Source organism: Felis catus, chromosome C1 (assembly GCF_018350175.1).
Source record: "Felis catus isolate Fca126 chromosome C1, F.catus_Fca126_mat1.0, whole genome shotgun sequence".
Taxonomy (NCBI): domain Eukaryota; kingdom Metazoa; phylum Chordata; class Mammalia; order Carnivora; family Felidae; genus Felis; species Felis catus.
Genome location: NC_058375.1, coordinates 38,573,079 through 38,596,070, shown reverse-complemented (window position 1 = coordinate 38,596,070; position 22,992 = coordinate 38,573,079). Strand labels below are relative to the sequence as shown.

Sequence of the window (22,992 nt, the reverse complement as noted above, 5' to 3'; positions counted from 1 at the left end):
TCCCAGGAACAATTCCTATCCCCTCAGTCCTGTTCCCAGCTTCACAAGTAAGCAAGGCCTTGGTGGTTCTTCCTGCTTGGTGATCACAAGCCCTTTTGTAAAGGAAAAGACCCTGGGCAAGGAATCTAAGGTCCCTGCAACCACATTCTAAGCCCTGTCCTTCCACTGTCCAGCTGTGACCTTAGACTCGCTTCCCATGTTGTACATCCAGGTTGACCTAGAAGGTCCTAAGAAAGTTCCCAGTTTTAACATCTAATACCCATAGATTCTTCCTGATCCTAGAGCCACCTTGGGAAGGTCACCAGCTTGACACTGTGGAAGGAGAATATGGATCCTTCCAGGATCGAAGGAGGTAACAAATGTACCAGTGCTTTGAAAGCTTGTGTATCCCCCTGATGATGTTTACATTGTGCTCTTAGAAGCAAGTGGCATACAGTTCTCCGCTGTGTCCTCCACAGAGCCTGGCCGGGCACCCAACACCTGGCTATATGAGGAAGAAGATGCATAGGAAGAGATGGAAACCATTTTTATTTTTTTAAAATGTTTATTTATTTTTGAAAGTGTGAGTGGGGGAGGGTCAGAGGCAGGGGGGGGTTGGGGGGGTGGGAGGCTCAGAAGACCCAAAGCAGGCTCTGTGCTGATAGCAGACAGCCTGACGCAGAGTCAAACTCACAAACCGCGAGATCATGACCTGAGCTGAAGTGGGACGCTTAACTGACTGAGCCACCCAGGCTACCCGGAAACCATTTTCTAATACCTGTCCAGTGGTCCTGGGGTAGAAGGAGCACCTTTGTTCTGTGGGGCCTCAGAGGGCAGAGCCTGGGCCAGTGTGGGCAAGCCTGCCAGGAGACGGGTTTCTGCCCCAAATGAGGAGGTGTTTCAGCTAGGGATATCTAGAGATGACCCTCCAAGGGGCACCTGGCTGGTTCAGTTGGTAAACATGTGGCTCTTGATCTTGGGGTCATGGGTTCGAGCCCCATATTGGGTGTAGATATTACTTAAGGAAATAAAAAAAAAAAAATAGATGAACTCCAAAAGTAGAAGCCTTGCTGGCAATGATGGGCATCTTGGCCATGGTCTGGCTGTGTATGACAAGAGTCATGTTTAGAAACTGAACTCTGAAGGTCTTTGAAGACCCTCAGGGATGTGGTTTACAACTTGGTATTTTCATAGATCGAGGTGCTTAAAATGGGATCCGCCTGCTGGGTTTGGCTGCCTCCTGAATCTCTCTCTTTGGGGCCTGCGCTTCTCCCCCACTCCTGCCTTCTTTCTGGCACCGGGACAAAGCTGTAACTGCTGTCTGCTGGGTCCCCAACCTCCTTCCGTTCTGAAATACAACTGGTTAAAGAGAAGGGGGTGGGGAAAGGTGTAAGATGCATTTGAAGGAAAGCAGCTTTGAAGTCCTGAGGCCATTATGTTAATGGCATTACTCAATTTCTGGAAGCAATCCTGATTAAATATTCATTGGCTTTGATTATACTGAAATTAGGGCTAAAGCGTGAAGTCAAATTGAGGGGAGTAATGGCAGTGTAAATAATGCATGGCCTCTAAATTGAAAACACCAGCTTGTGCGGCCCCAGCTCTCCCCCCGCCCCCACCCTGCTTGTCACTGTGCCATTTGTTTAGAAGGTGATTAGTCCAACGAGGGCATCTCTTACCAGCTGGGGATCCAGAATTGGAAGGATCATAGCACCCTGTGTCTCCGGGAATGTGGGAGATGAAACAGACACCTTGGAGCAGGGGGTTTTCTCCAGGTCAGGAACCTGGCAGCTGGGAATTTTGGTGAAGCCACCCCATTGTGGAGTCCTGTATCCCCTGAGTGATATAGTCTCAGACTCAGAATAATATAATCTCCCATTGCTGAATCTTAGGCAGTGGAATCTTCGAACAGAAAAGAGGAAGTGGGGTGGGGGAGAGAAGCAGGTATGTGCAAGAGACAGTTGTGGGAACCCAGAAAAGAACTTTGGCTGAGTAGAGGGTGAGGTTGGTTATAGGAGGGCAGGCTGGCTGGGGCAGGAGAGGGCCCTCAGTGAGGTTTCAAGGCACTTGGCCTAATGACGTCTTACCCTCCACGGGTCTCCTGATGCCTGGCCCAGAGCGCAGGCTAATGACGTTGGCAGAATAGGTGGATGACTGAGTGCCTAAGCATGGCACTGAGAAGGAGGAGGCAACCCTCCCCGTTGCCTAGAGGAAACTACCACTCAGACACATAAAGATTCATCACAAGAGCTAGGCCCCCATCACTGTGACCGCACACTTACTACTTGCTGGGCACTGGGCACAGTGTCTTGGTTTATTTTTCCCAACAGTCTTATATGGAAGGGATGATTATTATCCCCATTTTATAATCAAGAAGAGCAACACAAATTCATTTGCACATATAGCTAAAGACATTAAGTTCCCCCCCTCCAACACACAGCTAGTTATGTAAAGCTAGAATCCAAACTCATGTTTATTTCTGAAGCCACTTTAAAAAACCTTGTCAGTGGTTCTGCACCTCCAGTGGTAGATATTTGTATACAAGTATTCCTATTCGGTCACCTCTCACCCCATCCTTTCCTGCCACTCCTCACTGCTCTAGGATCCTTGAAAGAGGCTGGGCTCACTCACTGTGTGCCAGCCATGGTTAGGAGGAACAATGCACACACTTCAGCATATAATGAACCCTCAGGACCCCGAGAGTCCTGAAGGAGTGAGCCACCACACCCCAAACCACAGGCTCTACTTTTTTTTTTTTTTAATTGAGTAGGAGTTCCATTACCTGGGGATAAAAGCCATTTGGGGACAGAGCTGGTACCATGGCACAGCAGAAGAGCTTGCGTGCCCAGGGACTGGGGGAGGCCGGTTAGGTCTCTGCGGGTCAGGGTGAGTTGGAGAGGAAGCCGCAGCCAGATCCTTGCAACCTCAAGTCCCCAGTGGACGCTACAGGGCACCCAGTAGGAGAGCTCCGTTCAGCAGGCTGCGTCTCACTCTCTGTCCACAGAAAACCTGAAGTCACAAGAGGAGCCTCCGCTTTTCAGTTTTCCCGTGGACTTGGAAGGAAGTTTCTGTTTTGTGTTGTGGAGTCTGCGGCTGATCTGTTAAGATAACAGAAATTGATTTCACCAGGCTTACTCTTGGAGGCTTCTCAAGGAAGCTGGGCTGCTGAGTGCAAAAGCCGTGCCGGCTAGAGCGCCACCTTGTGGCGAGACACAGGGCCGGGGCTAGGAGATCCTCCTGTTGTTGCCCGAGGTGGATCGAACCCTGAAGACTGAAACAAGTGTGTACATCTCTACATGTGCACGTGCCATCATGGAACCTGCTTCTGTGAAGCAGGACATGGGCTCTGTGACAGGGAAAGCATGCTGGCCAGAGTCGAGGACCCTGGGACGGATTCCCAATTCTTTCCCCCACCATGTTGAGCAATCTTGAGCAAGTACTCTAACCTCTGGGTTAGCCCAGTTTCCTCTCTGTCAGGTAAAGGGTGAGTTTGATTAAATATCTTTCCCGTGCAAATAATATATAGACACACTCCCTTCCCCAGGAAATACTCCTTGGGTGCTTAATCTATGCCCAGCCAGGTCCTGGGCCACAGAGGTTCCGGTGGCTGGCTGGAGACATGAAATGAAGAGCCAGATTAGGGTTAGCATTTGTGTCTTAACAGGAACAAAGAGTTTGGAAAGGGCAAAGACATGAGTGTGTAAGTACCTCTCCTGAGCTGTATCAACAGTGTGAGCTCTGAAGCCACAGGCTTGGGTTGAATGCTGCTGTATCTTCCTTTCACCAGCTCGGTGATCAAGCAAGCACAGGCTAACGAGAGCTGTTACCCACTAGGGTTGTTGAGAGGATGAATGAGGTAATTCAGGGAAGAACCTATCACAGCACCTGGCACACAGTAAGTTTCAATAAGCCCCAGCTGTTACCGGACTATCGCAGGATTCCTACCCAGAACCTTACAATTGCCTCCATCCCGTGTGAGAAGACAGAGGAGGAAGGAGGGAGGGAGAAAGCCCAAAGAGGTGGTCACTAGCCTGTATAGATACCCACAACATGCTGGGCACCATAACAGGCACCAGCCCATTTGACTTCCTGAATCACCCCATGAGGCAAGTAGGGTCACCTGTACAGACAAGCCAACTGCAGCTAAAGCCCTGACCTGCCAAAGATCACAGTCCTCATAGGGGTACAGCCTGGGTTGGGATCCAATTCTGCCAGAATGGGGACCAGGGCCGTAGTTGTATTTACAAACACTGTGTTTGCCCCCCTTCTGTTTCCTCGGGGGGTGGCCAGCCCACGCTCCCTCTCGGAGACTCCTTCCACCGCCTGAGCTGCTCTCTGTGTGGGTGACTCGACAGACAGCCTCACAGAGCCTTTCCAGCTCCCCCAGCCGTACCTGCAGGTCCCAGTGGGAGGCTGGGATGGCAGACTTCCAACGCTCCCCAACACACCGCCCCCGGTCTGGGGCTGAAATCTGTCAGTGCCTCTTTAGAGCTCACAATTAACCGGACTCCTGGCTAGATTCTGTTTGTTTCCCTCTTTCTGAAATTACCATCCATTGCCATTAGTTGATGCGTGATGTAGCATCAGGGACTTGCCGAGGAGTCTGTCACCCTCTCCCTGTCGCTCTACCACCTCTCTTCTCTCTCCCTCTTAGACCTTTAATGACAGGAGGGAACAGTCTGATTTAAAAAATCTTTAGAGGGGCTCCTGGGTGGCTCAGTCGGCTGAGCGTCTGACTCTTGATTTTGGCTCAGGTTGTGATCCCAGGGCTATGGGATTGAGCCCCACATTGGACTCTGTGCTGAGTGTGGAGCTTGCTTGGGATTCTCTCTCTCTCTCTCTCTCTCTCTCTCTCTCTCTCTCTCTCCCCCTCTCCCCCCCACCCCCTCTTCCCTTCCCCCACTCCTGTGTGCACTGTCTAAAATAAAGTGAACAAAATATATGTTTTTATTTTTTTTTAATATTTATTTATTTTTTGAGAGACAGAGACAGAGCACGAGCAGGGGAGGTACAGAGAGAGGGAGACACAGAATCGGAAGCAGGCTCCAGGCCCTGAGCTGTCAGCACAGAGCCCAATGCGGGGCTCGAATTCGTGAACCGTGAGATCACGACCTGAGCCGAAGTCGGTCACTTAACTGACTGAGCCACCCAGGCGCCCCTGAAAAAAATATATGTTAAATAAAACTTAGGTCTTCACAGAAATTAATAGAAGGGAGAAATCGGGGTGGACTCTAAGATGGGGCGGACTCTAAAAAGGAGGAAACTCCCAGTTTGGGCAGCGTGGGAGGCTCAGGCCTGGCAGAGGATGAGAGAGGGCCAGCAAGAGACACAGCAAGAGCACAGGCCTGCTCAGGTCCAGGGAGGAGCCCTTTGTACTCGCCTTCCAGGTAGGGCTGGCATCCTGGCGGGAGCAGGGAGGTCGGAGGTCGATGCTGGCTTGGCTGTGTGACCGAGGGCAGCTGTCTTCTGTTCCGCAGCTATTTTGCAGGGTGATGTAAAGATATGAATGCACAATGAGCAGGAGGGTGTTTGGTACACCATCCAGGGCCATGTGAGTTGTAAGGATGGTCATGGCCACTGGAATAGGACTGTGTAGAACAAAGGAGGGGCAACCCCGTGACCTTCACCCTCAACTTGCACCTCACGTGACCCCCAACCCCATCCAGGCCAGTGACCTCCGACAGCAGAGCCTTCTCATTCTCAATGTTCTACCTTTGTTTGTAATTGTTACTTCTGTGTGTAAAGCCTTCCACCTCCACTCTGCCTTGCCGAATGCCCTCCCCTTCTCAAGGACTCCTTCCTGAAAGCCTTCCCTGATGACTTTAATGCTCTGCTGTCCACCACACAGCCACAAGCCACACCTGAGCACTTACAATGCAGTCTGTCTGACTGAGATGTGCTGTGTGTGTGAGATACACAGCTGGATGTCAGACTCAGTATAAAAAGTAACATAAATAGCTCATTCATACAATTTGTCCTATCAATTACATGCTGAAATAATATTTTAGATACTTGAGTAAAATCAAATGTCATTAAAATTAACTTCACCTCTTTCTTTTACTTTTTTAATGTGACTACTGGAGAATTTAGACTCACACATGTGACTCACACCTGTGGCGTGCGTTACACTTCTGTTGGTTAGTCTGAGTCTGCCTTGAACCACTTTACTCGCTCTCCCTCATGCCAGGATTGATTTCACCACTTGACAAGGTTCAAGTGATGCTTTGCGATGTATTGCCCAATGTATTTCATGTGTATAGAGTAACTTCTTACAGGTGACCTGCCTTAATTGTCTGACCCTTTAGCCAAACTACCCTGTCTCTGGCAATCGGTTTTCTCACTTGGAAAAAGGGGGCTTGAATTCACTGGTCTCTAATGGTCCTTCTTTCTCAGACGTTTGGTGACTTACTAATGAATCCTGACCTTTCCCTGTTTTAATGTGAAGACTTGGGGAAGTCATCCCATCCTTCCATGCCACCATTGTTGCATCTGTTCTATAAATGAGCTGAGACTGTCTGCACACCCCCCTCCCTTTAATCAAAGTGGTTCTGAGAATCAAAGGAATTCATGGACTAAGCATGGTCTCTGGCTCATAACACTCAAGTCCAATGGAAGCAGCACATATCTCTGAGGTGGGGGCCAGGGTGGGCCCTGACCTGCTCTGTGTGTTTAACAAACACGTAGTCATTAACTTAGCAAATCTTTGCTGGGCACCAGGCTGGCACCACATGCCAGGTTCCAAGGCTCGTGGACAGACCGGCCACGCTCTTGCCCGTGAGGAGCTAATGGTGCAAGGGGGACACTCCAAGTAACAGCAGAGCGTTCTAACGGTGCAGTCCATGCAGACACAGAGGGAGGAGGGGGGCACAGGACATTCCAGATCAGGTAGAGCCTTTCCTCCACAACAGGAGCCATCCTTACCAAAAAGAAAGATCTGATCAGCCCTACCAGCCCTCAGATCACAGGCAGCCTCATCTCAACACACACAGTAGCTTTCGGACAAAAAAAAAGACTCTTTAACATGTTGTAATGAATTCCCCTTCTCAGGCAGGAGTGCCCGTTTCCTGGCTGATAGGAGTTTTGGCTCCCCTCTTCTTCGTAAGAAGATTGCCATGAGATTGCCCCAGTCCTAGTCCCTGAGAAATATTTATTTTTAAGAAATATTTAATAAATACTTCTTTTAGAGAAGGAAAGAACAGAGGAAGGGAGGAAGGAAGGAAGGAAATGAGAGAGGGAGGAAGAGAAGATGGAAGGAAGGAAGTAGAGAAGGGAGGAGTCATTGGGATTAAGGTGACCTAGAGCAGCTTCCCAAATGTGGTATCCTTCTCTCTCTCTGCTGTGTATTGTAGCTGTCTGGGCCCAGATCCCTCTCCAGTTATATATTGCCAGCTTCCCTTGTATAAGGACCCCATGCCAAGTGGAAGATTCCCATGTTTCTGAATGGGGATCCTGCCTTGATGTCATAGATCCCAGTGGATCCTAGACATCCACCGCCTGATGGGGGCAGGGCTGGGCCTGAGGCTCAAACATGGAAACTTTCACTTTGATCCTCATTGCCATCATTCATGTCCCCTCTCTCTTTACAGATGCACAGATTCTCCCTCCCTTTGTGTCTCTATCCCTTAACAATAGCATAGTGATGCCTTTAGCATCTCTTATTTGGATCTCTAGTGCTCTTCCTGGACCCACAGGGCCTCTTGGATCAGATCATTCCTCACCCCAGGGCCTCCTTTATCCCTTCTGGTCCAAAGCTGAGATGGCTTCCTCAATCCCGGGAATGCAATCTATGTCATCATCTGTTTAAGGCACTGGAAGCTTCTCAGCACCGCTCAGGCCTCTCCTGCAGTATAACTAAGGGAATGGGCTTGTCTTCTAATACTGGGGGAATCTGGGTCCTTGGAGACACAGTCATTTCTGGGCTGGTAGAATCTGTTCTGATTGCATAGAGCATCCCCCCACCCCCACCCCAGCAACACTCAGCAGTGAGTATTTGAATGAATGGCTCTAAAATGAATGAAGAAATGAAGTGGCATTAGAGCTAATCCTCGAAGACCAACAAGACATGGCAAAGCAGAGAAGAGGAAGGCATTCTGCACCCAGGATGGTTCAGAAAGCATGGACACAGAGAGGGCCATGAGGAAGCCAGGAGCACAGGAAGCAGGAGGGAGGGAAGGCCCCAGGGCTCAGGTGGGCATGAGACCAGAGAGAATGCCAAGGCCCACACCCCAGGAGGACCAGCCAGGTGAGGGCTCCTCAGGTCCATTTTGGCCAAACACCTGGACTTCCTCCTGATCCTCTGAGCCACCTGTGAATGCAGCCACCAGTATGAATGTCTCCCTCTCTTCCTTTCTTCCTTCCACAAGTGTCCTTTCAGCACCTGCTATTCTAGGTCTGGGGGTTACAGCAGTGAGTAAAATGGCAAAGTTGCGATCTTTATGAAACCTACATGCCAATGGGAGAAAAGAAATATATACACATCAGGGGGTGAGGAGTGCTACGGGGAAGAAGGACACACACACAGACAAGGAAATAGGTGTCAGGGAGGACTGCTGTTCTGTAGAGGACTCCCCTGTGATGGGACACATGAGCAGAGACTCAGGGAAGCCTGCCAGCCCCACAGGAGTGTCAGCAGCAGCAGGGTCCAAAAAGTGGGGAGTGCTGGCCTGCCTCTGGCCGTACCCCACAACTCATCACCTGTGATGGAGCTGTGAAACTCTGTGAGCACAGAGGCAGCAGAAGCACTAGGGCCCCTATTTCACAGGAGGATTGTGATGCTCAGAGAGGTGAAGAAGTAGACTCAAGGTCATTCAGATGCTAATGAGCAGTTCTGGGTTTCAGACTCCCACCTGTGGGCTTTTCCATGACAGCCTGACCATCCTCACGCAAGATCCCAGCACCAGACCAGAGAATCTCATTCTCATGGACAGCCTCTTCCCACTGCCTCCCTCCATCAAGGCTGGGGTGGTGTCAGTCCGGGGTGCAGCCTGCAGTGCAGACTCCTCACCTGCTGACACGAGAGACTGTGGGGGTGCTTTCTCCTCCACCTCTCCTCTCCAGTGAGCCGTGCTGCTCCGTCCCAGCCTGACAGTCTCTGGACACCCAGTTAAATTTGTAGTTGAAGCCAATGGTTTGGCAGCTTCCCCTGGCTTTTCTCCCGCTCCACGCGCCTTCGGTGCTGTCTCTCACCTTCTCCAAATTTGCTTGCTTCTCTGCCTTGGCTGCATCTGCCCATGTGTCTGTCTCCCTCTCCTTGCGGGTCTCCTGACCTCTATCTGCTCCTCACTTGATTCCTCCCTGACCTTCCCTCCATGACCCACATTTCCCTGTCCCCTCTCTGTTGGACCCCCATGAGTTCCAACCACCCTCTCTCCCCGTGCCCCTGAGTACTGTCTAATGCTGACATGACTCCCAGCCAAGCCTTCTGGGAGTGCACGCGCGCGCGCACACACACACACACACACACACACACACACACACGTGAGCTTGCCAACTGCAGGCAATGAGGGGCTGTCCTCCGTCCTTATGCACAGTCACTCAGGGTGGCCTTGGAGCAGAGCCTGAGCATTGACGAGGCCCTCAGAGGTGGCTGAGGTGGTTGTATAGCTAGATGAAGATACTGTAGCTCAGAGAGTGGAGATGACTCTATCAAGGTCAAGTAACCCTTTGGTGGCAAAGCTTGGTGTCTCTGGAGGCCATGCCGACCAGACGGTGCATGCTAGCAAGTCCCCACCCTATGTCATAGACCATGAGGTTCTTTGTACCCCAGCAGTAAGTGCTATTAGTTTTCTACTCCTTGTGGTTGCAAAGGGTGGAGGATGAGCCCTCCTGCCCACATGGAGCCCGTGGCATCTTGTTCTGACAAGGCTGGGAGATGATGGGTTTGGGAGTCATAGACTCCCAGAATTTTGCAGGCAGGAATATCCTGGTAAAAGTTCTTTCCCTCTCCTCTCATATTCAAGGTAGGAAGTCAGACCCAAAGAGTGAGTTACAGTCAGATGAAATAGTAAAACCAGCTCCTTAAGGTTTTCAGGGCTCCATGGCTAAGGACAGAAAAGTGTACCAAGCCCATGGACTTTTCTTTTTTTTTTTTTTTTTTTTTTGCTTTAAAGTAAAAGAAAAACTAGTTTGCATGAGTTAGAAATTTCACATAAAACTCAAGATTCCCAGTATCTCTTGAAAAATTATATGAAAGGGTCATAGAACTTGGGGCCTAATTCCTACACTGCAATAACTGGCAGTTGCTGAGGACGGCTGTCCCCTTTAGATAGGGCATGCACCGTGGGCTCTCCCGTAGCCCATCTGCACATGTCTGCTTAAATCATTTGTGAACCTACCCGGCCTCAGTAGGCCTTTGCATTCAGAACTCCTCACACACAGTGTCTTCATGTACACCAGGAATGAAGGCAGGACACGAACCGGGTCCCCTGATTCCCTAGTCTTCTACCATGCCAGGCTTCTACTGAGAGAACATTCAGAAAGAAGTCTATATTGATTCTGTCCCACTTAGGTTCCCTATACTCTAACACTGAAGCAGTTGTTCTTAGATTCTCTCTTTTCCTTATTTTGTCAATTGATAAATTCCCCAAGGTCCTTTTCTGATAGCTGTTGTTTTATAAGCACAAAGAAATCTCTGTTCTTTGATTAGCTGTGGCATCTGATGGCCTTTTGGGCTGCCATCTTGAAGCTATTAGATAGATGCTGCCTTTTTGCAATGCTAGGCTTAAGTGCTACTTGAGTTAAGGTACTTGCTTGCTCCTTCCTCCAGGACCAATGGAGAGCCAAATAAGCAGGGTATTTCCCTGAACCCCACTTGATCCTCATATTATCAACCACTTATGTTACAAACCACAGTTGAAGGAAAGCTTAGTCTGATGTCCAAGTCAAAAGTCAGCCCTGGTATCAGCTGCGTCTGGGGTCAGAACTCAGCCTGAGGCCATGGGCAGGCAAGTGCTTCAATTCTTTCTTTGACTTTGCCTTCCTTTCCTCTTCTCTCCCTTCCACTTTGGACTATTCACTGATGTAGGCCTCCTGGCAAGTCTTCTCCTGACCAGTGTCTAGACCCACACAGACTTGGCCCGGTAGCAGAAGCCAACCCCAGTAAGGGATCCATGAGGTCTGAGAGCACTTTGCAGTCATCCACACATATTGGACACAACCCATGAGTCTTCAACTATAGTCATAATGGCAACCCTTTGGCAGGGAAAGACAATCTTCCCCATCACTAATCCCATTCAGGATATGGAGACTAGGTCTCTGAAACTGCCCACCTAGTGGTCTAGGCAGCCAGATTCTTGAGTGCCTACGGAGCCAGAGAAATGATTTTTCTCTGGGCACGTTTTCTGGGGGCACTACAGAAAGTCACATGACTTCCAATGAGTGCTTACTTACTCAATTTTCAAAATGTTGCCTCAAAACTGGAAGGATGGATTAGACCATCTTCCTCATCCACCCTCCCCCATGTAAAATAGTTACATCCAGTGTGGTTTTGGTAAATCAGCTGTTGACTATATGCAGTTACAGAGCTAATGCTCAGTGGCTCATCAATAAACTCTGACCTCACCCTCTGAGCAGTGGTTCAAGTGACAGCTTAATGTTTTTACTTATTTGTAGAGCCAGATGACCTAGAATTATGTAGGCCCTCAGGGACAGCAGATCCGGCCCTCCCCAGCCTCTCTGTGAGGCCCAGCCTGGCACACACCCTTCCCTGGATGAGTGTTGCTGGAAAGAGATTTTTTTTTTTTTGGACAGCCTTATTGTTGTGCTTTTTGCCTCATCCCCAATACTTCCTCTTGTCCTGATTGTGAGTCAGCTTGGATGGTGGGGAGAAGCCAGAAGTCCACTGTGATTTAGAAGGAGGCCACACATGGATTGCACATCGTGAGCTATAGGACACTGGGCTCACAGTCTCCTATGACCCCAATTGAAGGCTGAGGGGGCCCATGCCCTGGTCCTCTCTGTCAGGTTCCTAGAAGGGCATGGTGTCTGTATCAGAATGGGACTCTGATGGGAAAGAAATAGAGCTCTCAGAACCTTGGAGTGAGTCCTCTGGCATGACTTCACACGAAGCCATGGGGAAGGCGGGGGCAGGAGGGAAAACTTGGTGAGCTGGAGCAGTGCATGGAATCATTTGGGACTTGGTGGGATGCCTGCATGGAAAGTAGTCACCTCTTCTGTCAGAGGTGTCCCCATTCCTCTTTTGTAGGCAGGATACTGAAGCTGAGCGACGTGACCATGGTTTCACTGAAATGGCAGAGCTGGGACTTGGACCCACAGCCTGTGTGTCGAAACTGCTCTTTCTAGTGCTCTGTACTTTAGGTCTCAGTTTAACAGCATCCCTTGGGGAAGATGACATCGCTTTGCCTGGAAGTAATGGTTCCCCCATCGGCAAGGCGCTTTGTACTTTCTCGAACCTGTCACATGTGTTGCCTTGCTGGGTTTCCCAGCAGCTCTGTTCAATGACGTGGCCAAAGGTTGTGATGCCCATTTCCTATGTGATAAAACCGAGTTTCAGAAGGGTTACTGGCCGGGTCCAACTTTGCACAGCTGAACAGGGAGGGGAGATAGCATGTGTCATATATACTCAGTAAATGCCAGGGTCATCATCCTGTTATCTTCTTGGAGACATGCCTGCGTTAACAACCTGTGAGTCAAACATACTATTTGCCTCTTCCACAGATGAGGAAAACTGAGGCAGTCTTTTCCCAAAGTCAGGGTCAAAGAGCCAAGGGAAAGAGGCTGCACCAAACCTTCTGTCATAGTCACACATGGCGGTCCTGAGACGTGAGCTTGGGATGCCTGCAAGGCAGCTTCTCTGAGGCCTCTTTACTGGGCTTGTGGATGGCCGCCTTCACTCTGTCCTTGCATGGTCTTCCCTCTGAGCAGGGCTGTGTCTTAATCTCCTCTTCCTATAAGAAACACCAGTCACTTTGGATTACGGCCCACTCATAAGACCTCATTGTGTCTTCACTTCTTCCTTGAAGACCCTGACTCCAAATACAGTCACATTCTGAGGTCCCGGGAAAGAGGACTCCACCATACGAATTCTGGACATAATTCAGCTCGCACACACCCTTGTGGCCTACATCTCTTCACACAGTTAACCCTATCTCTTACAGACTTGCATGAGCAGGGAAAGAACTCTCCCCTTGAGGCCCCACTCAGAACTGAGAGTGCCTGTTCCCAGACTGGGCCTACTGTTTTGAGATTATCTGGAGCCCTGGAGGTGGGGAGTGGAAATCTGGAAGATCAGTTGTCAGCCCGGGCTGATTGTGTCAAGGATTTGGGAGGTCACCTCCACCCCAGCCTCCCTCGCAGAGCTTTCCCTGAGGAAACCTGTGTCCTGACATCCTGCACTGCTGAATGCTCTGGAGCCCTGTGGCACTGGCTCCTTGGATGGGGCAGGAACTCGACAGTGCCCCTGGGGGGCAGGGACAAGGGAGGCTGAGGCTCAGTGGCTGTGAGTCAAAAACTAGAGGAAAGGAAGAGGGACTCTAGGCACCACTGGGGACACTGGCTTGGAGGACAGCAGCCTTCTCACACATACAAGGGAGGACTTCACACACTGCACGTGTCCTCTGAGTGCTAGGCACTATCTACACCCCTGACATACTCACCTTGTTCTTCCTTAGATACAGTACAGCCTTGAGAGGCAGGGATTCCCATCCCCATTGTACAGACGTGGAAATGGAAGCTCAGAGAAGGAACGTGACTTCTCCAAGGCCAGACAGTATTCCAAGGGCTCCAAAGGAAAGTGTCAGTGCTCCAGTAACTTCATAAGAAGCATCCAGGGCACTAGTTAAAAAACATAGAGAGATTTGGACACTTTGTTGCAGATTCTAATTCAGTGAGTCTAGAGTAGGGTCCAGGAACCTGTGATTCCAACAAGGGCACCAGGTGATTCTCCCTCTTGCAGGTTTGGGATTCAGTGGGTTGAAGAACACTACCCCGTCCCTCCCTTCCCCAAGCAGGAGTGAGGGCCACCTCCTGGAAAACCTCTGCCCAGCCTGCACTGCCGCCTTCTGTTCAAAGTCATGTTCCTTTCCCAGCCTGTAACTGCTGTTTGCCCCCCTGTTGCCTGAGTGAGTCTCTGTCATTCACCGCTGTCTGGGCATCCTGCCTTCCCAAGACTCTGAGTGACGTAGTGGCTGCCCGGGAGGGTGGGGACAGATACCTCTGCCCTCTGCCTCCCCACAGGGGCCTCCCCTCTCAGCTGGGGCAGGGCGGCTGCTGTTGATCCGTCTGGCATTTCTGACTTCCCCTCCGGGACAGAGCAGGTGAGTGATTGTGTTGAGGGCCGTTTTGTTATGTGTTCTTTTGCACAAGGTCAGCTTCTAGCAATGATTTTTTTTCTCATCGCCTGGGACAGCTCTCATCTATAGACCTATGTACCACGAGAAGCACAATACATCCAGAAGATAAACAAACAAATGAACGAAAGGCGCTCGCTCTCCTGAGCCCTGCTCAGTTTGCAAGGGAGCCGACGCCACCTCGCAGACCCCCTTGCAGCCCTCAGAGGTACGCTGCACATTAATTAGAAATCCAGAGCCCTGGAACAACGGAAATGACTTTGTGTTTCAATTTAATTTGTTCTCATTTTTTGACAGGGTCAAAGTTCACCTTCCCAGTCTGAATCTGAAAGCAAATTATAGCTGTGTCATTTTGATATTGATGCGTCCAGGCTAAAGATCTTTGGCAAGCATTTTCTTCTGGGAATCGGTGTGGCTAATATTGTTTTCTTTCAATCCATTTAGCAAACCTGACTGCAGCCTTACGGGGTGCCAGGAACAGTGCGAGGCACTGGGAGTGAACAGAAAGGGGGAGGTGACAGCGGCACAGGAGAGGAGGGACACACGGAGGAGGGCAGTGGTGCAGGGGCTTTGAGTCAGAGAGGCACGGGGCCTCTGGCCAGAGACATCAGGGGCCAGTGATGGAGAGATTAATGAGCCAGGCTTTGGAAGGCAGTAGCAGCCACAGCAGCTGCCTTCCCGAGTGCCCAAATTCTGCCAGCGCTGCACGGCCACCCACTTTGCCCTCACACCCACCGCTAGAGTACACGGAGGAGGCGCTCAGTGTTTCATCGCCCCCAAGCTCAGGGATCAAATCCTAGCTGGCCAACTGTGTGACCTGGAGCACTTGACTTAACCTCTCTGGTTCTTGGTCTCTTGTGCTGTGAAAGGGGGGGTGACAGGAGTTAAGGCAGCGTGGCTGTGAGTATTAAGGGAACCCGCCCACACTGGTGAGGGCAGGGGTACGGTGCGAGGGTGGGAAGCCAGGCAAGGTCAGAACCCCCCCACCCCGTGATCCCGCTTGCCTTGAGCCAGCCTGCAAAGCCTGCCCTCTCCCTGACACCCAGAAAGGGCACAAAAAATGTTAATTATGATGATCGCCACACAGCAAGTGGTGTCACAACCGGGATTTGAACTCAGGCCTGACACAAAGACCCTTGAGCTTAACCTCAACCTACTGCCCATACAACTAAAAGTCATTAACAGGGCTGCATCTAAGCAGAGCCCTTCCGATTCTCTCCTGTTCTTTCCACTGTCTACAAAAATGTTCCCCTGGAATCTGAAGTCCTCCTCTGAGGTCTGACTTGCCCCTGCAGCATGTGCCAAGAGCTTTTCTGGCTCCGGTCGTGTGTGCTTCCCTCAGTCCACACAGCGGTCGCCCAGAAATCTGTGTCCGCTTTCACATGGTCTCCCCCACTGCCCTGTGAGGTCCTGAGAGAAGGGATTTGAAAGCAGAATTTGAACAAAAGTTGGGAATTTATCCCATGTTTGAATATTTCTCAAATACAAAATTTCCCTTTACCAGTAGCAGGTAGGACACGTAAATATGTTAATAAACCGTGGTGCCGGCAGCCTTAAAATATTAACGGTTTCTAGAATTGAAAATGCAAATAGCTGTCTGGAACTCCTCCACCTGGCATTAAGGAGAAGGGTTTGGAAAGGACACTGTGGGGACTCGGGATTGGAGAATATGGCCTTTCTTGAAGATGGGAACACAGACATTTGCCACCTTGTTATTGACACATTGGCACCGTTGGAAAGCAAGCCTGGCTTTTCCCGGGAAGTCAGGTTTATCACATGGGTGCTAATGAGGACATGGCCTTAAAGAGCAAAGGGTGGCTGGTCCTGTTCACCTCAGCATCTGCATACAGAACACCTACTATGTGCCAGGTGCCAGCGAGGACAAGGTGCAGACTCTGGTATGTGGGACCTTCACTCGTCTATCCGAGCCAGCAAGGGGGTGGGGTGGGGGAAGAGAGAAAGATCCCAGCCCAGCCCTGAGTCAGCGCACAGCCAGGCTGAACTTGACCAAAACAAGGGAGCTGGGTTGGTGGAAGCTCTGGGCACACGACACTGGCTGTGCAGCTGGGCACCTGCTCTCTGGGAGCACCTCTCGGATCCAGCACCAGCACCCACTTTTCTCGAAGTCTCCACACTGCTGGAGTGTACTGTACTCAGCTCCCAGGCCTCCCGAGCAAACTCGCTTTCCATTTTTGTAATGTTCGCTGGGTACTAGATGGTAAGTTTCTGGGAAGCAGCCCCGTGACTGCCTTGTCTCGTCGTCCTGAGGGCTCGGTGATCGCACATGGTCGGCATAAGATGTGAGAGTGGAAAGGAACAGCACTTTTCTGATGGGTGTTATTTTCCCCTCAGACTGCTGAGTGAAGAGATGGGGGCTGTGGAGCCAGTTTGGTCCTTAGTGAGAGTCCTGGCCCTCCTCACAGGTTGGGACAAGGGACAAATAGCATGGACAAGGGAGAGCCAGGGGGAAGCTGGGTAACAGCAACGAGGCAGCTGAGTGAGTACAGTGGAGAGGTGAGAGGGAAGGGTCTCAGGGGTGGGTAAGGGTGGGCCCCATGGCTGCGGCCACCCAGTGTGGTCACCCCTACCACGGGGTCACTCCCAGTGAGCAGGCCCCGCGTCTCAGGGCTGTCGAGCTGCCCTCTCCCCATACAGAGACAGGCAAGGCCTGTCGCAGCCCTGTCAGAGCTCCTCAAAGGCATCAGCTCACTGCCAATTGCCCCCTGCTTCCCTCAGATGTGTTCATAGGGTCAGGCAGTCGACAACCGTGTCTTGGGAGGTCCTCAGTCTCCTCATGGTGACCTTGCCAGTTCCCAGCCTGTATTACTCTGTGCTTACAGACTAGTTTTAGAGAACTCCCACTTTGCTCCAGAAAGTGAGATTTCTCTCCCTGTCACCCCAGTGTCCCAAATAAGCTCTCCTGAAACTCGACTGTACCTTTAATGTGAGACTCTGGGTCTGGATTTGGGTCATTCTCAACTCTTTCATGCTTCCTTCTGGGCTCTTTGTGTGTTCTGGGTGTGTGAGGTTATGTGAACAGGGAACTCTGGATAAGTGAGGCACTGAGCCATGGGGGAAAGAGCATGGAGTTCTGGAATCAGAGCGAGCTGGATTGGATCCTGGCACAGCTGCTCACCACCTGTGGGTCTATGGGATGGAGATCAGAACACCTGCTCTCCAGGAGGTTCCAGGAAGGAATGAGATTAGATACACAGTGTGCCCCCTGGGGCCTGCATAGACCAGATGCTCAGCTACCATGATTTCCCTTTTTCTCTTCTAGTGTCCAGGAACCTGCTTCAGTATCCTGGCATGCATGTACCTGGGGCCCTCTATGTCCCCCAACTGCAAATGTATTAATCTTCCTCCTTTGTCCTTGGAAAAAGGCCTTTCCTCCTTCTCAGGCAGGTGGACTCCGTTTCTGCTATAAATCCAGTCTGTTTGCTCTTAGCTTTGGAAGTTCCAGAGGAGCCACACACACCTCTATTATCTTAGTAATCTTGTCCTGTTCCCAGGAAGGGACGGTGTCTGTGAGAAATTATCTGCTTGATCTATGCATATTTCCTTGTCCACTCACTCCCATACCTTCTCCTTGTTGTTATGACAAATGTAGTTTGATCAGGGCCATCCTAAGCCACCTCCTGAGTCCTCCAGATTTCCTGGATTACAGTATTTTAGGACTTGAGGGGCTGCGAGGCCATCTGAGAGACTGATGATGTAGTAAGACAGAGACCCAGACCTGGCCCACGCTGGATCTCACGCTGGACCAGTGCTTCTTGCTTGCGACTGCACATTAGAAGAATAATTTTCTCTGAGCTCTGTCCCCAGAACCTTGGCTGGAGCAGGAGAGTTGGGCAGCAGTATTTCTAAAAAGCTCCCCAGGTGGTTTTAATATGCAGTCAGGACTAAGAACCAGAGTATAAAATGTGTTTCTTGCCTATGTATCTGGAGAGAAGTATCAAATAATTATCCATAGGTGCCTGTCACAGAGGAGGATCCCAAGATGAACATCTCCCTCTGCAGACCTGGGCACCTGAATGGGTATCATTAATCAGTACTTTATTCAGCAAGCGCACATCAATATAAGATTCACTGGGTGCCAGATACTGCACTAAGTGCTTTACAAATGACCAACTTTTTACTCTTCAGGGTGCGACTAGGAGATAGTCCACTATGACCCCCATTTTACAGACAAGAAGGCTGAGGGAGGCACAGAGTGAAGTAGCTTGCCCAAGGTCACATACCCAGATGGCAGTGGGGTCACTGCTCTGGTGCCCGAGCCCCTGCTTGCAACCATTATGTGAGACCGCTTCTCAGCTCAGCCCACACGTGCCTGACCCTTCAGGCCCCGGCGCCTTCCTAGATGCAACGGTCTGGCCCACGATGGGCCTGCGGCTTCTGACACCAGCAATACCAGGGGCTACCTTTGTGGGTCCCTATAATTTACATCCCTCTCCTCAGCCTCTGAGTGAACCGCGGTTCAGCAGCTTACCTCAGTCACACAGCTTAAAACCCAGGTTGGCCTGGCTCCAGTCCATGTGCCCCAGGGATAATCCGAGGCAGAATTTCTATCAAGGGTCCAGGTTTATCCTAGAAGCCTTAGCCAAGGATAACACCCCTCTGTAAACACACCCTCTGGAAATATGTTCTTGTAAATTAAGTTTTTATAATTTATTTTACTCAAGCTAGACTCCATTCAGTCTAAGCTATGAAGTCATTAAGACAGTGGGGATAGGGCACCTGGGTGGCCCAGTCGGTTAAGCGTCCGTCCGACTCTTGGATCTGGCTCAGGTCATGATCTCATGGCAAGTGAGTTCAAGACCCACATGATTGGGATTCTGTCTCCCTCTCTCTCTGCCCATACCTGCTCATTCTCTCTCTCTCTCTCTCTCTCTCTCTCTCTCTCTCTCTCTCTCTCTCTCCGTCTCTCTCTCTCTCTCTCAGAAATAAATAAACATAAAAAAAAGATAGTAGGGATAGATCATTTCCTAACTCAGGTAACCAGAGGTTTATTTCTTCAGCAGATGACAGAAATACCAATTGTGGATATAGATGCAAATAGCTCTGTGAGTGTGCCCCACACAGCGGAAGTCCTCCTTCCCCAATATGTACCGGGGCCACCAAGAGGCCTTCCTGCTCCAGTAGGCTGCCTGGCTAATGGGATATTGACAACCTGCCTGGTTGGACACTAAAGCTTCTTTTACTGAGAACTTGCCCAATCCAATTTTCAAGTGGCATGCCTAGGACTTTAGCAGTTGGAGCTTTAGCTAAGCTTTGTCAGCGGCTGTTCCATTCTGTTGAGAGTGTGCCTGGAACCCAGTAGTGATGTGCGATCCAGAATCCAGTGCATAGGGTAGAGAGGTTATCCAAGAGCTGATCACATGTTCCAGGTCCAACACGTGAAAATCCAAGTCACTTTCTCTCTTGGTGACTTGCCTGTAAACTGGGGGAGGTTAATTAGACCATACTCAGTTCTAAGCATCTGTGTTCTGCGGCCTGCTGTGTGAATTCAGGCAGCATCCTTAACTTCTCTGATCCTTATAGTGGTGGAAACATCCTCAGTGGATCAAAAAGGAATTACCACGTGGAGAGTTGGTGTTAAGGGTAGCTGATTTTTTGTTAAGCCACTGACAACGGTGTATGTTTTTAAATCCATTCTCAAGGACCGGTACACGCCAGGTGGCTCCTTTGCAGAGTTCATACCGTTTTGACACAGTCCTTTTGTTTCAGCCATGTTGAAGTAGTTCCTCTGACACCAGCCATTTTGATATGGGGACATTTTGACACAGCCAAGGAAACAAACCATTACACCTTCAGCCTTTTTAAAAAACGTTACCAGGGGCGCCTGGGTGGTGCAGTCGGTTAAGCGTCCGACTTCAGCCAGGTCACGATCTCGCGGTCCTTGAGTTCGAGCCCCGCGTCAGGCTCTGGGCTGATGGCTCAGAGCCTGGAGCCTGTTTCCGATTCTGTGTCTCCCTCTCTCTCTGCCCCTCCCCCGTTCATGCTCTGTCTCTCTCTGTCCCAAAAAAAAATAAAATAAAAACGTTGAAAAAAATTAAAAAAAAAAAAAAAACACGTTACCAGATAATGTGCCAAGGAGACATTTCAGGCTACCTCCCCTCGGCCCCCAAACTTCCCCCTCCCTGGTAAGACTTCTGAGGGGGCTTAGGGGAGGCAGGGAGGGGAGAGGTTAGGCTTGGGTGGGCTCCAGGTCCAGGCTGGCGATGAGGGGAGCAGGGGCAGTAGGGAGCCGGTAGGAGGGAAGGAGAGTGCAGGTCAGACATGCCCGGGGCAGGGTGTTGGGGAGTGGCTTCACACAATACCTGCTAATTTTCAAAAGCATTTTACATTTTGATGCGACCATTTTGCAACTTTTTGCATCAAAACAACCGTGTCAAAATGCCCTTCTCTGTCTCCAGCAAAGGAAATGAGTGCCAGGAAGAGATGAACAGGACAGGGCTTCTGCCCCCAAAAAGCTCCGAGGGTCCAGAGAGGAAAGGCAGGCCCTGAGAGTGAAGCAAATTACTATCATAGAGATGGGCAATTGCTGTCACGGTGGAAGGGGTGAGGAGGAAAAAGAGCAGAGGGCGCCTGACTGCCTGGGGATGCAGAAGGCTCCACAGGGCAAGGGGGTGGCGGGCAGCCCAAGAAGTATCTGTTGAATGACTAAGAATAGCACACGTGTAGTCGAGGGCTTATCCTGTGACAAGCACTATTACTACTGGTGCTTTATTTGAACTCATTTAGTCCTCAGGACTACTCAAAATCATTCCCCTTTTATGGATGAGGAGACCAAGGCATCCAGACACGGATGGACCTTCCCAAGACCACACAGCTGTTGAGTGGCACAGCCGTAAGTGCCCCTCACCCCCTCGCACCCGGTGGCCCCTCTGTGAGGGCCTGGAGGAGCTCCAGGGAGGCAGAATGAACACAGATTTTAACATTCATCCTACAGGGATCCGTTCTGTTCTCACCCATTACCAGCTGTATGACCGTGGGTAATTTGCTGACCTCAACCACGTCTTCAGTCTTATTCCTGGGGTCCTCCCCTTCCCCAACACACATCACTCAATGCCAGTTAGCTGTACTTACTGACTCGACCAATAGGCCGTCAGCACGTGTGTCTGCCAGGTGCCACTTTAGGCCTGGGTCCATAGCACTTAAGACAAAGTTCCTGCTGCCTCAGAGCGACTGTCCTCATTGGAAGAGACTTAAGCAATAAGGAGCCAGCCCCGTAGAACCCAGTGGGGACCCCTCCACCCCGCCCACCTAGACCAGGCAGAGAAACTGGAAAGAACCCCAGTGTGGAAGCAAGCATGATGAGCAGTGAGGGAGGGGTAAGAGGTGGGGGATGGGAGTGAGTAGCTGGGTTTGCTTCTAGCATACAGGGAGCCACTGCAGGACCCGAAGCAGGAGAGTGGGGTCGTGTGCCTGAGAAGGGATTACAGGGCCCACGAGGGGCAGGGGGCCACTGTTCAGACCATACAGATGGGGGACTGAGTTTGAGTGGTGACAACTCTCCCCCCTAGTGAGAGACAGAGTGCTTCCTAAACTGTAAAGTCATGGGCATGTGGGAGTTTATCTATTATAATCACTCTTCTTTTTCCTCGTCACCCACCCTTCCTTGCCTTCCTTGGCTGTTGCCATTTCATAGTCTGTGTAACCACGTCATGGGTGAGGCGTGGGTTCGTTCGTTTTCTCAGAGCCCGGAACAATCCAGCTTCCCTGGCTCCTCTGAAGATGTTGTGTTGAGAGAGAGAAAAAAATTACACTCTTTAATAGAAATACTTTTCCTTCATTAAATGAAATCTCCAAAGCCCAGTAGCATTTTCAGTGCTTATATAAAGATGCCAGTGGGGATTTGAGATTGAAAGTGGTATTTTTATACAAGTCAATGAAGATCTCAATAGGAAGGAAAGAACACTCTTCAAATCTGAATTCCTCCAGCGCTGGGCAAGACGGATCTTCAGCCCTGGGTGTGGATCGCATTACTCTCAGCCCTACCAGGAAACTCTTTTCCTAGAGCACTTCGAGCACTCATAAATATTGGCTCTCTGTTTGGGGAAATTGTATTAATAGTGTCTTTCCAAGCCTGCAAACCATTCAACTTGAATTTCTGTTTGTACCTCAGTTCTGATAGCTTTGTACAAAAAACTCAGGAATTTGTAGGAGTTTGAGTCAAGGCAGATCTATGCATGGGCCTGCATGCCTGCACACACACAACAACGTCTTTTATCTGGTGTAACTCAGGAATGAACTATTCCCTTTGGAGGTGTCAGAAGAAAGACTGGTCTCAGGAGATAGAAAGACCAGATTCAAATTCCACCTGTGACTCTTGCTTGTTGGCAAGGGTGGCCCTGGGCAATGCACGTAACCTCAGATTTCTTATCTGTGATAAGAGGAAAACAAAACCATTTTCCCAAGTCTGGTGAGACCTGGATCATAATGTATGAAAAGTGCTTGGCACACAGAAACTGCTCAAAACCTGTTCCTTTGTAACCACCTCTCACCTATTGTTTAAAAACCTGCTAGAATCATCAATTTCATAGCAATTATTCTGGCTATCTATTGCTAATACCCTCCTCCCCTCCACACACACACACGCGTTTCATGCTTACGATGAAATGACAATGGTCTTGCATTTTTCAGAGAATCTGCAATCCAGGGCTCCTTTCTACTGCATGCTATCTGGGCCTTCAGCTGAGCTGCC

At 50.2% G+C, this 22,992-nt stretch overlaps 1 protein-coding gene and 1 long non-coding RNA gene across 5 annotated transcripts in view; one reads left to right on the top strand and one right to left on the bottom strand.

Moving 5' to 3' along the window:
- LOC101099137 (AGBL carboxypeptidase 4) overlaps positions 1–22,992 on the top strand; it is a 1,457,496-nt gene that overhangs the window by 1,290,218 nt on the left and 144,286 nt on the right. The gene's annotated exons all lie outside the window — the stretch shown is intronic.
- On the bottom strand, positions 10,042–13,809 carry LOC123379340. The gene is made up of 2 exons (XR_006583704.1): positions 13,593–13,809; positions 10,042–12,884 (listed from the first exon to the last, which is right to left on the bottom strand). It is a non-coding gene; the product is annotated as an uncharacterized LOC123379340 (long non-coding RNA).